The following is a 14,939-nucleotide window of genomic DNA, read 5'->3' as shown; positions in this document are numbered from 1 at the left end:
AAATCAGAATTATCCTTGCTTCTTTTTTTTAAATGTTATTGAAGTATAATTGATTTACAACATTGTGTTAATTTCTTCTGTACAACAAAATGACTCAGTTATACATATACATGTGTGTGTGTGTGTGTGTATATACATATATATATATATATATATATACATATATATATATATATACACACATTCTTTTACATATTCTCTTCCATTATGGTTTATCACAGGATATTGAATATAGTTCCCTGTGCTATACAGTAGGACCTTGTTGTTTATCCATCCTATGTATAATATTTTGCCTTATCCTTGCTTCTTGATAGCACCCAATACCGAGCCAACCCCTACTTCCTTGAACTCTCTCCAAGATCACCTGACTTCAGTTCCTTTAAGTACACATCCTATAAGTCCTTTCTGTCACCCTCTGCTGAAACACCCAATGGTTCCCTGTGATGTGCACGCTCCCTCATTACAATGAGTCCATCAACCCAACTTTCAACTACAGATTGTTCCTCGTGGTCTTTGTCTGGAGGGCATGGACACAGTTAATAAATGAAGCAAGTTGAACAGTTCCTGGCACACAGTAAACACCATGCTGGTGATGCCATCATAATTACTGGGTAGGTTACCAAGGCAGCCTCAGGGACAGGAAAAAAGCATCAGGACAGAGGCCAAGTGGAACAGTGGATTTAGGTCCAGGAGACTTCAATTTAATCCCTACCTGCCATTCCAAATAGTAACTCACATTTTATTGTACACTTCAAAAGAGCCAGACACTGAGCCAGAGCTCAGGCAGGGCTGAGAGTTTGATGTGAAGAGTCTCACTTACTCACTGGGGTGCCATGGGCAAGTTGCTTAAGCTCTCTGAGCCTCAGGTTTTCCATCTATAAAAAATGGGAAAAATAAAAATGCAGGTTTGTTGCGAGGCTCCAATGAGAATGAGCGTGCCGTAGTCTAGGTTATGATCATAAGGCTTCCAATTATTCCAGCTTGTACCCAAGGCTGGCAAAGGACAGAGAGCGAGGCTGATTTAGAGTCAGATTCCTGAAATTCCTGCATTTTTTTTTACCTTCTTGCAGAGGAGGCCTGGACTGCCATTCTGAATTGTGTGGCTCTGTGGGAATAGTGAAAAGCCATCTGTCAGGAACCCCTTCCTTGGCCTCAAGTTTCCGTGTAGCTCCTTTTCCAGGGAGACCAGGAATGATGAAAAGCTTTTGGCTCCATGTCACTTATTAATGTGACCAAGGCACTTATTTGAGACCCGGTTTTCTAACAAAGTGGAATAAAGTTAATTTCTACCCCACATGTTTGTGGTGGGGATCAAATAAAAAGGTGCATATGGGACTGTGTTGTCCGCCACGGGGGAAAGAGGACATTATCCATTCCTCTGAGGCTGCTTCCCACAGAGTGGTCTCCAACTTGGGGACCCAAGTGTCTGCTCTCCGAGGGCTGAGCTATTGGCCATTGGCCAAGGTGCTTGTTCATGCATCTCTGCGTTAACACCCTCCTATAAAGCTACACTTGTTAGGGAGGCTGAACGGAGCCCTCACATTGGGCTGATGTGAACAGGTTTCTTCCTCTCTTACTTACCAGTCCAAAGGAAAGCACTGGGGTTAGTGGGGTGGCTCTACTCCACCAGCCACACAGGTTTCTTCCAGCTGATTTCTGCACCATCTTCAGAGTGTCATCCTTCTCTCTGGTTGAGGCTGGGTTGCTGTCTCGTCAGCTTTCCAGCATGCAGGGAGGATAAAAAGCAAGTCCTGCATAAAGGACATTATCCTTAAGGAGGTAACCTGGAGGTTCCATGCATCATTTACCCTCTTTCGTGTCCCACTTCAAGGAAGGATGACGAATGTAGTCTCTAGTTTAGTGACCATGTGCCCAGCTTCAATTGGGGAGTTTTATTATTCTAAGTTCAAGATCAGGAATAGCAGAAGCAAGAAAAACATCAGGGAAATGAATACAGTCAGCCTTCAGTACCTGCAGGTTCCACATCTGTGGATTCAACCAACCAAGGATGGAAAATATTTGGAAAAAATTCCAGGGAGCTCCAAACAGCAAAACTTAAATTTGCTGTGCAGGCAACTACTCACATAGCATTTATATTTTATTAGGTATTATAGGTAATCTAGAGATGATTTAAAGTATTCAAGAGGATGTGCATGGTTATATGCAAATACTATACCATTTTATATGAGGAACTTGAGCATCCGTGGGTTTTAGTGCTGGGGTTGGTGGTCCTGGAACCAGTCCCCTGCAGATACCAAAGGACGGTTGTACAGATCAATTCACCCATGAGGTCACTGAACCTGAGTCAGTGTCTGTACTGAGTAAATATCTGGATGAACAGCAGAGGGAGGGTCTAGTCAGTTGCTTGAATTACTCAATGCTAAAAATTAAATGTTTGGAATCATCCCTGTGAATCTTCACATTTTTCAATTTCCGTCTAGATCTTGGCACTGGGCAGACAGAGCCTTGGCCACATAACTCAGTACATGAACAATCACATACACCCCACACACACATAGGAGTGCGTGTGTGTGTGTACAAACCTACATACACATGCAATATAGATTTACACTTGCATAGATCCTAATCTTGTACTGGAGGAAGAGAAGTCACACCTAGTTACCTCCCTCTTTTCAGTAGGCATGTGGCATTGGTGAAAAAAGCAGTCTCAGGAGCCAGAGATCTAGGTTCAAATGCAACCCATGTCATTGATACACAGTGTAATTCTGGGCAAGTTTCTCAATTTCTCTTGACTTCTGTTTCCATATTTATAAAATGAGTATAATATCATCTGTCCTGAAATATTGTTTTATAATTAATTACAATGTCATACTTATTTGCTTTTTGACATAATACTTTAGGTATAGTTGGTACAAAATGAATATTTATAGTTATTTTACTATGGTTAGGCAACTGAGGCCCAGTGCAAGTTAATGGCAGACCGGGAATTTCCCATCTCCCTCCTTAATATAAAGCAAGATCTTTTTAAACTTGTACTGCTCTCAGATACACTTATTTGTTTTTCAAAATTAAGTCCTTTTTTAAAAGTACATTGTTTATTGAAGTAAACATACATACAGAAAAGCACATAAATCATAAGTGTATAGCTCACTGATTTTTCCAAGTAGGGAATCTGCCCCACGTTATTAGCACTGAGGTCAAGAACCAGAACATCACGAGCACCCCGGCAGCCCCCTTATTACCCTCTCTGAAAGTAACTACTACCTTACATTACAGATTAATTTTGCCTTTTTATACTTTATACAAATCGAATCACAGATAGATGTTATTATGTCTGGCTTTTTTTACTCTACACGATGTTTGAGACATGTATCCATACTGTGTGTAATTGTGGCTTGCTTGATCACTCTTGTTGCTGCACAGTGTTCCAGTGAATATACTACAATTCACTGATCCATTCTACTGTTGACAGGCATCTGGGTGGTTCCTGAGTTTGGGCTATTATCAATAATGCTGCTTTAAAAATTCTTGCATGTGTCTTTAGTGAATGCATTTCTGTTGAGTACATATCTGTGAATGGAATTTCTGAATGTTAGGATTTGTACATATTCACCTTTTGTAGATACTCTCATGAAGTTTTACAAAGTAACTGAAGTGTTCCCTGCTTTTAATTTGTAGGAACTCAAGATAGTTTCATCTGCTCCCAACCTCTCTCTCACTGGACTTGTACCTCCTGGAATGCAGGATTTGTACTCTTAGTCTTTGGCTATAAGGAGTCAATTGCTCTTGGGTAACCCAATGTCTTAGTTATCTATTGCTACACAAAAAAATCCCCTCCAAATATAGTGGCCTAAATCAAAAATACATATTTATTATCCCTCATGGTTTTCGTGGGTCAGGAATTGGGGAACGACTTGGCTGGTGGTTCAAACCTTAAGACTCTAATGAGGTTGAATCAGATGTTGGTCTAGGCTAAAGGCATCTGAAGTGTTGACTGGGGCTAGAAGATCCACTTTCAACGTGGGTCTCTCATATAACTGAGAAGTTGGTGCTGACTGTTGGCAGGAAGCCTCAGTTTTTTTCCACATGAGTCTATTCTTAGGGTTGCTTGAGTGTCCTCACAACATGGTGGCTGGCTTCCCCCAGTGTGAGCAATCCCAGAGCCCAAGGCAGAAGCAGCAATGTGTTTTATGACCTCGCCTCGGACATCACACACAATCACTTTCTCAATATTTTAAGGATCACCCAAGTCATCCTTATTCAACATGAGAGTGTACTACACTAGGGCATGGATATCATAAAGTGAGGCTCATTCAGGGCCATTTTGGAGGATGATACCATATCATTAAGCCCTTACTGCTACTAATTAAAGACTTTTTTGGTGACAATTGGAGTCCTAAGTGATTAGCACAGGGAGCGTGTAAATTCTGATGGACAAATAGAGAGAAACAAGAAAGAATACATAGAACAAGGCAAGTCCAGGGAGAAAGGCAGACTTGAATGTAGCAGCCAAGAGGCAGCTTTAGCATTTTGAGTGTCTGAATAGGAGTGAATAAATAAATAATGTGTGAGTTTGGGGTTGGGGCATGGGGTGAGGGCCTGTATGTAGGGGACCAGAAATATTTTTCTTTGTTTACCAATTAGATCATGGTTTTGGACCATGAAGACTCAGCTCCAGCATTGCTGATATAAAAGTAGTAGCCCAAATTGAGTATTCTCAACTTTTCTCACAGGTTCTTCAATTTACCATCCATCCATCAATCCATGTATCCATCTTTTATTAAGCATCCAGCAAATACCAGGTTCTGTTCTAGAAGGTGATGGGGGGGGTACAGAAATGAACAAATGCACCAACCTGACACGGGAGATGACAAAGAGGGAACTAACATTTATTGTGCACCTACTGTGTTCTAGTACTTTTGCATTTATTGTATTAAATAATTCTCATAACTACTCTAGATGTTGGGCATAATGGTTCCCACTTGGCAGATGGATAAACTGAGACTTGAAAGTTCAATTGATTTACTCAGAGTTGGAGCTGAAAAGTGGTGAGGCGGAATCTTCTGCAGATACAAAGTAGAAAGTGATTAAATGTGAAAGAAAATACACATATAGTACAATGGCAGCTCAGAGAATGGAGCGAGTTCTTTGGCCTAGGGAGGTAAAAGAAGGCTTCATGGAAGAGGTGGCATTTCAGCAGGATCTTGACTGATGAGTAGGAGATGGTGGGAAAAGGACATATGTGAGGAGTAAAGAATGTCTAAAACAAAGGCATAAAGGTAGGAATGGATATTAATAATGATGATACATACGGAGATGCACAGAGACATACACATATAATGTGGCTAGAGAAATGTGCATAAAGGAAAGAACTGGCTGATAGAGGTGAACAATAGGTGTCTGGGTCGCAAGGTTACCAGGCAGATACCAGACCTAGTTGTTCATTAATGCAACAGGAATTCAGAGAAGGCTAGATCATCATTTGGACAACTGAGTGTGAACTACTTTCGGACTGTGTGGATAACATCTTCTTTAAGGTTATTAAAAATTACATTGTGAGTATACCTTCACACCCAGCAAAAAATGTAGATTAACAAACTATAGAAGATTATGGAAATTATTGAATAAAAAATGAGAAGTGCCATTGATCAGTAACAGTCACATACTGATGGTGAGGTCTGCTGCTAGTTAATGATGAGGGAAGAATTCCTAGAAAAGACAGCAGGCCCTGAGGCTAGTGAGTACCAGAGAAATCCAAGAATCTCAGAGCTGGGAGTCACTTGAAGGATTATTTACTCTAATTTTGCAGTTTACATATGAGAAAACCAAGGCTAGGAAGTAGGAGTGACTTGTTTTTCTAGAGAGAGCTCCTTCTACTACACCTCAGCCGTGCGAGAAGAACAGGACATAATCCCTGACCTGGAAAAAGCTATGAGAGTGGAGAGTGCTGTGAAAATTGCTAGGTTTAAAACATGTTAGGAGTTGAATTGTGTCTTCCTCAAATTCATAATTTGAAATTCTAACCTCCAGAACTTCAGAATATGGCCTTACTTGGAAACAGCGTCAGTGCAGATGAAATTAATTAAGATGAGGTTCATATTAGAGTAGAGTAGGCCCTGGATCTAATATGACTGGGGTCCTTATTAAAGGGGAAGTTTAGATGTGCACACAGGGAGAATGCTATGTGAACCTGACGACAGAGATTGGGGCAATGTATCTACAAAGCAAGAACAACTCAAATTTCCAGCAAACCACTAGGAGCAAAGAGGGAAGCACGGAACAGAATCTCCCTTACAGCCCTCAGAAGGAACTGATCCTGTGACACCTTGTTATTGGACTTCTAGCCTCCAGAACAGTGAGACAATACATTTCTGTTGTTTGGGCCACCCACTTTGTAGTGCTTTGTTATGGCAGCTCTAGGAAACTAATACAATCGCTAAAAGAAATAAAAGTTATGTGAGAGCCACAAGAAGTAGGCACTGTGAGGGAAGGAACAATGCCTTAATGAAACAATAAAACCATACATTAATTCATTCAAACACAATGTGTATGAGGCACCTCTCATTTGGCCCTGGAGCAGATACATGAAGAATTAGAATACGATTCTCTTTGCCTTTGAGAAGCCCAAAGTATGGTCTAGTTAGGCTCAAAACAGAAGTAAATGTTTTGGGGCCCCAAAGGAATGATATAGGCAAAAGTTTGGATGCAGAAGGTGACATCTGATCTAGGATTTTAAAGGTGAATGTATTTGCTTGCTAGTTGCTTAATGGAGCTAATTATTCCTATCACTGGAAAGAGCTTCCTAAAATCTCCTCCCTGGTCTGCATCAAAGAGGCAAAAATCACAGACATGCTACGTTTGTTTAATCTAGCATTTCAAAAATCAGTCTCAACAATGTAGGCCAATTATCTCAATCTCCTGCCCTAGTTGGCCTGCCATTCATAGGGAAAACAGGAACAGAGATGCTGACCTCTGGTTGCTCAGGCCCAAATCCCCTTGGAGCTTCAGGCTCATGTAAGAACTGGCTCCAGAAAGTCACCCCAGTGGGGGGTCTTCCATCCTGGCTGCCCAGACCTATCTGTAGTGCTGAAAAGTCAGATTGTGTTATTTATGTATAAAAACAACAACAAAAATAACCTTTTCTTTCCACATATCCCATGCACTGGAAGCCAAGCCTTCAGCAGGTCATTAATACATTGACGTTTTGAAGAACTGTGCTTCCAGACCCTGAAACAAGAGGCAGGTCTGCTGGCCTCGGCCTTGAGATCTCTTGGCTTTCTCATATTAAAGACCCCCAGGCTCTCAAATTTGAGCTCCCGGCAGCCACTGCTCTGAGTAATGCTGCTAAAAACAGAGCCAATTGCAGCTGGGGCCACATCTGCCTCTGTGGAATGATGTCAAGGGGGAAGGCGAGGGGTGTCTCCTGACTCTAATTACCTCCCCATTGGTTGGTCACGCTCCCTGAAATTCCATTAAGATGATGGAACCTATTCTGTTAGGTCTATGAGGGAGAACAATGGGGTGGGAGAAGACCTGCATGCAAGTCAGCAGTCTCTGCTTGGCTGATTACATTGGAAAGTCTTTGGGCAGGACATGCGTGGTCATTTGCCCCAGGCCCTGTGACCCCTTAGAGTATAGCATCAGGTCCATTCACTATGGTTGTTCCCCGCCTGGCCTCTCCAAGAATTTGTTTGTGTAAACCTTGTTCAACTCATCCATACACATGGTTTTGACTACCACCTGGATGGAAATACATCAAAACTTCTCCAGTTTGTGCCTTTCTTGTTAAGCTTCTGACCCTTCCGTCTAACTTCTTGTCCCTGAGTGCCTCATCTTCAACTAATTCATCATCTTTCCTCACAAAATTATTCCTCAAAGGGTTCTTCTTTACCCAGTTTCCCCAAGTCAGAAAACTGGAAAGCATCCTTGACCCTTCCCTTTCTAGCACATCAAATCAATCACTAAGATCTACTAACATTATTTCCTAAAAGTCTCTTATAACCATTCTCTCCTCTTCATTCTTTCTGATAATTTCTGAATTCAGGATGACATTACCTATTGCTTAAACTAGTATAACAGGAAATTCCCTAGTGGTCCAGTAGTTGGGCCTCGGCACTTTCACTGCCATGGCCCGGGTTCAATCCCTGGTCTGGGAACTAAGATCCTGCAAACCACGCAGTGTGGCCAAAACCAAAACAAAACCCTAGTGTGACAGCTTCCAAAAGGGTCTCCTTGCTATCAGCTCATCCCCAACCAGTCCATTCTCCACTGAGTAGCAAAAGTGTCTTTAAAAAATGTAAATCTGTACTCAAAAAACTAGGAATAGAAGGGAACTACCTTAACATAATAAAGACCATATCTGAAAAAACGTATAGTTAACATCATACTCAATGGTGGAAGACTAAATGCTTTTCCCCTAAGAGCAGGACAGGCAAGAATACCTGGTTTTGCCACTTTTATTCAACATAATAGTGGAGGTCCTCGCCAGAGTAATTAGGCAAGAAAAAGAAATAAAAAGCAACCAGATTGGAAAGGAAAATGTAAAATTGTCTCTGTTCAAAGATGACATGATCTTATATGTACAAAATCTAAAGATTCCACAAAAACTGTTAGAACTAGGAAATAAATCAGCAAAGTTGAAAAATTTAAAATCAACATAGACTGGGGTAGAATGGATATATGTATATGTATGGCTGAGTCGCTTTGCTGTGCACCTGAAACTATCACAACATTGTTAATCAGCTACACTCCAATATAAAATAAAAAGTTAAAACAAAATCAACATGCAAAGTATTAGTTGCATTTCTATATAGTAACAATGAACAATCTGAAAAAGAAATTAAGAAAACAATAGCATCAAAAAGAATAAAATACTTAGGAATAAACTTAATCAAGGCAGCAAATGACCTGTACTCTGAAAATTACAAAATGTTGCTGAAAGAAATTAAAGACACAAATAATGAAAAGACATCCTGTGTTCACAGACAGGAAGACTTAATATTGTTAAGATGTTAATATGACCCAAAGCTATCTATAGATTGAATGTAATTCCTGTTAAAATCCCAATGATTTTGTTTTCAGAAATAGAAAAGCACATTCCAAAATTTATATGAAATCTCAAGGGACCCAGAATAGCCAAAATAATCTTGAAAAAGAAGAACAAAGTTAGAGATTTCATACTGCCTCATTTCAAAACTTATTGAAAAGCTTTGGTAATCAAAACAGTGAGGTATTGGCATAAAGATAGATACATAGACCAATGGAACAAAATTAGAACCCAGAAATAAACCCTCACACATGTAGTAAAATGATTTTCAACCAGCATACCAAACCATTCAATGGGGGAAAGGATAGTTTTCCAACAAAATGGTATTTGAAAAAACTGGATATTCATGTGGAAAAAAAAAAAGTTGGACCCTTATCTTAAACAATATACAAAAATTAACTCAAAAAAAAAATTAGCCCAAAAGGGATCAAAGCTAAACATAAGAGCGAACACTGTAACACACTTATAAGTTTATGTATATATGTATGTATATGTATGTATTCATATATATGTGTATATATACATATATATAAAATCTGCCTTTATTGATGTCTTTTGCTATAGGCACAGTAGCCAGCACTTTACACATGTTACCTCCAAACTTAACAGAAATTCCATTTTACAAAAGAGGAATCAGACACCAGAGAAGATAAGCAATTTGCTTGAGATCAGTCTGATCTTAAGCTGACTGTGGACAGATTCTGACTCTTCTCAAGATCAGATCTCTGGCCAACTCAAGGTAAAGACTTATAAAGAGTGCAGCCTTTAAAATCAGAAAGAACACTGACTAAAGCCTTGTGGTTGTGTGGTAGAAAATGTTTTTAACATTTCTGTTGACTCAATTTCCTCATCTCTAATATCAAGATAGTAATGTCTGACCTTTTGCAAGTTGTAGGTGGTGAGGACTAATTAAAAGGAAATAGGGACAAAAAAGAAGAAAGATCTCTGACATAGTCACTCCGGCTCTCTAGGGTTCGTACATACATGAAAATTCATAGCAAAGTCAGTAGGTGAGTTGTTTGGAGAGGTGGTACCTCCTCTGGCAATGGGGGGAAATGGAAACAAGAAGGAACGAAAATTAGAATGAAGGTGAACACTTTCTAAGAAACTAGTGTGAGAAGAGATTTTGGAAACTTTTGTCTCATTTATCAATGGGAAAGGAATTATAAATATGTATGTCATACAAATTACCTCTAAAAAACAACTGAGTGATTTCCATGGGCAGTGTAATACAGTAGAGAGAGTGCTCTGAGTTCCAACTCTGATTTCACAGCTTCATATGCATGATGGCATTTGGGCACATCATGTAAATCCTCTACATCTCCAGGTCCCTGTCTAAAAAACAGGAATATTAACACCTACTTGACATTCTGGGGAGAATAGTGAGAAATAGAGGTACATATTATTTGAAAAGTTAAAATACCATTTGGGTCCAGGTTAAAGACACTTCTACGAGACATATGACCCAAGCCACTCACTTTTCTGAACCTGTTTACTCATCTCTAAAAGACATCAGTAGAGCCTACATCCTAGAATTGTTAAAGGGATTAAATGAAATAATGCAGGTAAATGTTAGCATCATGTTGGCACATATTAAGGACTCAGTAAGTGCTGTGTTTATGCCACATACCAACAACAACAGCGATAGAAACCTTTCTTTACTGCTGGGAAGTAAAAAAAAGTAAGATCTATTGGAAATTTTAGGAAAAGAATTCATGGAAAATTTTTTTTAATCCAGATTTCTCAGTCTTCTTAATTTTTCCTTACCCTGGGAAACTGCAGGAGAATGGCATGCCTGAGGTAGTGTGTGTCTCTGTGAATTTTCTTTGACTCTACAAGGTTAGAAGCTTCTCGTCTTCTGAGATTGAACACTCCCAAGACATTGGATCATTTCCTGAACTTCATTTATTTAATAACTAATCTTTTATTGCCTTCCTCTCTTTGAAAGCCAGCGGCCAGTCTGGTTCCTTCCCCCACCCCTCTTCAAGGTCTCACCTCTTTAATCATTTGGATAAAGCTGGGACACACTACAAACCATTTTAATGGGAGTCTGATAAGTGAAGGCCATTCTTCCTCCCGGCTCCTTCTCAACCTAGCCATATTTCAGATGATTTCTAATCATCCCAGCAAATCACTCATGTCATTCTCCCACAGCCACCTAGTTAATATCCCCAGTCAACAGGTTTCTTTTGGCTCTTTTGTCTGGGAAAGCTTGCTATGCAAGGTCCCAGAACTCCAGAGAAATGATTCTGAACCTGGAATTTGCACAAACTGAGCCCTCAGCTGCAGGATTAATATTTTCCCAAGTTAACATTAATAGCTATCATCTCTGAGCTCTACTTCTGTGCCAGACACTGGGCCAAGCACTGTATCTGTATTATCATGTTTAATCCTCATAAAACCTACTAGGGAATGCTCTCATGTCTGTTTTGTGGACAAAGAAACTTAGGCCTAGGACACTCTTACTCAAAGTGTGGTCCTATGAGCCACAGCATTACCTGGGAACTTGTTAGAAATGTAAATTCTCCAGCTCCTTCACAAACCTCTTGAAAATAAATCCCTGAGGGTCGTGTTCAGGAATCTGTGTTTTAACAAGCCCCCTGGTGTTTCTGATGCAGGCTAACATATGAGAAGCACTGGACTAGAAAAAGTGAGTAACTTGACAAATTCAAGGAGCTAATAAGTCACAGGAAGAGGCCTGGAAATCAGAGTCTGGCTGTCTCCTAAACCAGAGTCAGGGAGACTGTATATTGAGATGGTTCACGAAGATTTAGGATTTGAAGTAAAACTGCATTGCACCGTAAGGACATCTATTATTTCATGTAATAAGATGTGCAGAAGTAGCTCAGTTCCAGGTTTGGTTTAATTCAGCAGCTCAGTGGATCTACATCTCCAGCTCAACAGCATCTCTTATTCTCTTGGCCTTCTCTTCATGGTCACAAGAGGGCTGCAGCAATTCCAGGCATCACGTTTTATTCCTCAGTGCCTAGATGTCTAGGGCTGGAGGCAGATGGAAAGGGCCTGTCTCTTCCTCCATGTCTTTTTATGAGTAATACTTTTTTTCCCCCAAGATGTACTTTCCCCAAAAGACCTCCTCTCCTGGATTACTGCTCAGAATTTCATCACATGCGCATTCCCAAACCAGTCACTGGGAAGGAAAATGGAATAACATGATTGGATAAGACTATTTCAGATTTACCTCCCGTGAAGCACATGGATGCCTGAAAGCACACAGTGGATGGAAGTGCTAAATCAAAGCAATAGGGACAAATTTTGAAATAGAGATAAGTTTGGATTCACAGGATGGCATCAGATGTTAGGAATCCAGATAGAAAAATTAAGAGTTTATGCCATAAGCAATGCAGAGCCTGTTAATATTTGAGCAGGGGAAAGGAATAAGTAAGGACATTCATGGAAGAGTCTGCTGCTGGTGTGTAGGAGAGATGGGCACTAGATTCGGGAGAGGGAATGATGAACGTCTGTGAGAGAAGCTGAGCTCTTGCTGTAGCCTAGGTAGAATTTGCCAAGGGCTTGGTCTAGGTAGGTGGCATGGGTAATGAGGGTGGCTGAAGATAAGAGTCATTTGGAAGGAAAATTGGCAAAAGCGGGTGACTGATTAGCCATGGGGAGATAAAGAAGGGGGCAAATCAGGGGTTACATGTTGTCTTCATGTCTGTGACCAGTTCTCCCGCTCCTCTGGGGCCATGGTGAAAAGAGCTAACTCCTGCAAAAGGAATTTAAACAAGTTAAAGGAAAACTGTCAGATGTATAATGGGTTATTTAGGGGTATATGCTTAAATTCTTAAATTCAGTGCTTGGCTCTAGGATATAATAATAATAGTAATAGTTGCATTTAGTGCCAGCCTATTATGTCTTGCTGTTTTATTTTTATTATAGAAAATTGTATACATATAGCGAAGTAGGGAAAATAATATAGTGAACCTGCATGTACCTATTAACCAGCCTCAACATGATCAAATCCTAGCCAATCAACCTTTTTTCCCCTATTCCCTCACTTACTCTTCACCAACAACTCCAACCTAGGTTATTACATTTTTGAGTAACAACTTTACCGAGGTATAATTAACATGCCATACAATTCACGTATTTAAAGTGTGTAATGCAATAGTTTGTAGTACATTCATAGAGTTGTGCAACCATCACCACAATCAATTTTAGAACATTTCATCACCCCAAAAAGAAATTCCATACTCTTTAGCTATCACCCCCTGTTCCTGCATCCCTCTTCCCCCAGCCCTAAGCAACCACTAATCTACTTTCTGTCACTATAGATTTTCCTATTATGGATATTTTATATATCCATATATTTTAAATATATAAAATATATTTTATATAGTTTATATAAATGGAATCATACAATATGTAGTCTTTTGTGACTGGCTTCTTTCATTTAGCATCATGTTTTCTAGGTTCAGCCATCTTGTAGAATCTATCAGCATCTTGTAGAATCTTCATTTCTTTATATTGCCAGATAATACCCCATTGTATGGATATACTACATTTTATATATCCCATCAGCAGTTGATGGACATTGAGTTCCACTTTTTGGCTATTATGAAAAATGCTACTATGAACATTTGTGTATAAGAACATTCATATACAAGTGGACATATATTTTCATTTCTCTTGGGTATACACCTAGGAGAGGCATTTCTGGGTCATATGGTAACTCTACATTTAATCTTTTAAGAAGCTGCCAGACTGGTTTCCAAAGTGGCTGCACCATTTTATATTCCCACCAGCAGTGTATAAGGATTCTAATTTCTCCACATCTTCCCCAACACTTTTTATTATTTTTATTTATTTATTTTAATTTTTTAAGGACTTTATTTTTAGAGCAGTTTTATGTTCTCAAAATTGAGAGGAAAGTATAATTTCCCATGTAATCCCTGCCCCCATGCATGTATAACATCCCCTATTATTAGCCTCCTCCACCAGAATGGTACATTTGTTACAATTGATGAACCTATATTGACACATAATAATCACCCAAAGTCCAGTTTACATTACAATTCATTCTTGGTGTTGTATAGTCTATGAGTTTAGACAAATGTATAATGATATATATCCATCCTTATAGTATTATACAGAGTATTTTGACTGCCCTAATAATAATTCTGTGTCCTTGTTGTTTTTATTAGCATTTCCTTGATTGCCAAGGATGTTGAGCATTTTTTCATGTGCTCATTGGCCATTTGTATGGTAGTCTCCTCTTATCCTCATTTTCACTTTCTGCGGTTTCTATTACCCACAGTCAACCATGATCTGAAAGTATTAAATGGAAAATTTCAGAAATAAGCAATTCATAAATTTTAAATTGTGCATTGTTCTGAGTAACACAATGAAATCTCATGCAGTCCCATTCCGTCCCACCCAGGACCCCGCAAGCTTCCATGTCGTCTGCTCCTGACATCCAAGCATCAACATCATCATGGCTCAATGATCCAGGACCACCTGAAGCCAATGATTCTCCTTCTCATGTATCATCAGAAGGTCAACAGGAGCCTAACACTACGTCAGGATGCCTATATCATTCACCTCACTTCATCTCATCATGTAGACATTTTATCATCTCACATCATCACAAGAAGAAGAAGGGTGAGTACAGTATAATAATTTTGAGGGGGAGCCAGAGAGAGAGAGAGAGAGAGACCACATTCACATAAATTTTATTACAGTATATTCTTATAATTGTTCTATTTTATTATTAATTAATGTTGTTAAATTCTTACTGTGCCTAATTTATAAATTAAACTTTATCATAGCTATACATGTGTAGGAAAAAACATAGTATATATAGGGTTCAGTACCATTTGCGATTTCAGGCATCCATTGTGGGTCTTGGAACTTATTCCCAATGGATAAGGGGGGACTACTTAGAGAAATATGTATTCAGATCATTTGTCCATTT

The 14,939-nt window shown here is 39.4% G+C and overlaps 1 long non-coding RNA gene across 2 annotated transcripts in view; it reads left to right on the top strand.

Moving 5' to 3' along the window:
• The window catches only part of LOC130707041 (uncharacterized), a 109,435-nt gene extending 94,815 nt beyond the window's left edge, over nt 1–14,620 (top strand). For both annotated transcript variants that reach the window (XR_009007048.1, XR_009007046.1), the window contains one exon: nt 14,406–14,620. This is a non-coding gene — a long non-coding RNA (uncharacterized LOC130707041). The remainder of the gene's footprint in view (nt 1–14,405) is intronic.
• The last annotated feature ends 319 nt before the right edge of the window (nt 14,621–14,939 follow it).

The sequence above is a fragment of the Balaenoptera acutorostrata genome, chromosome 1 (assembly GCF_949987535.1).
Source record: "Balaenoptera acutorostrata chromosome 1, mBalAcu1.1, whole genome shotgun sequence".
Lineage (NCBI taxonomy): Eukaryota > Metazoa > Chordata > Mammalia > Artiodactyla > Balaenopteridae > Balaenoptera > Balaenoptera acutorostrata.
The sequence above is the reverse complement of the archived record's forward strand: the minus strand, read 5'-3'. Positions and strand labels throughout refer to the sequence as shown.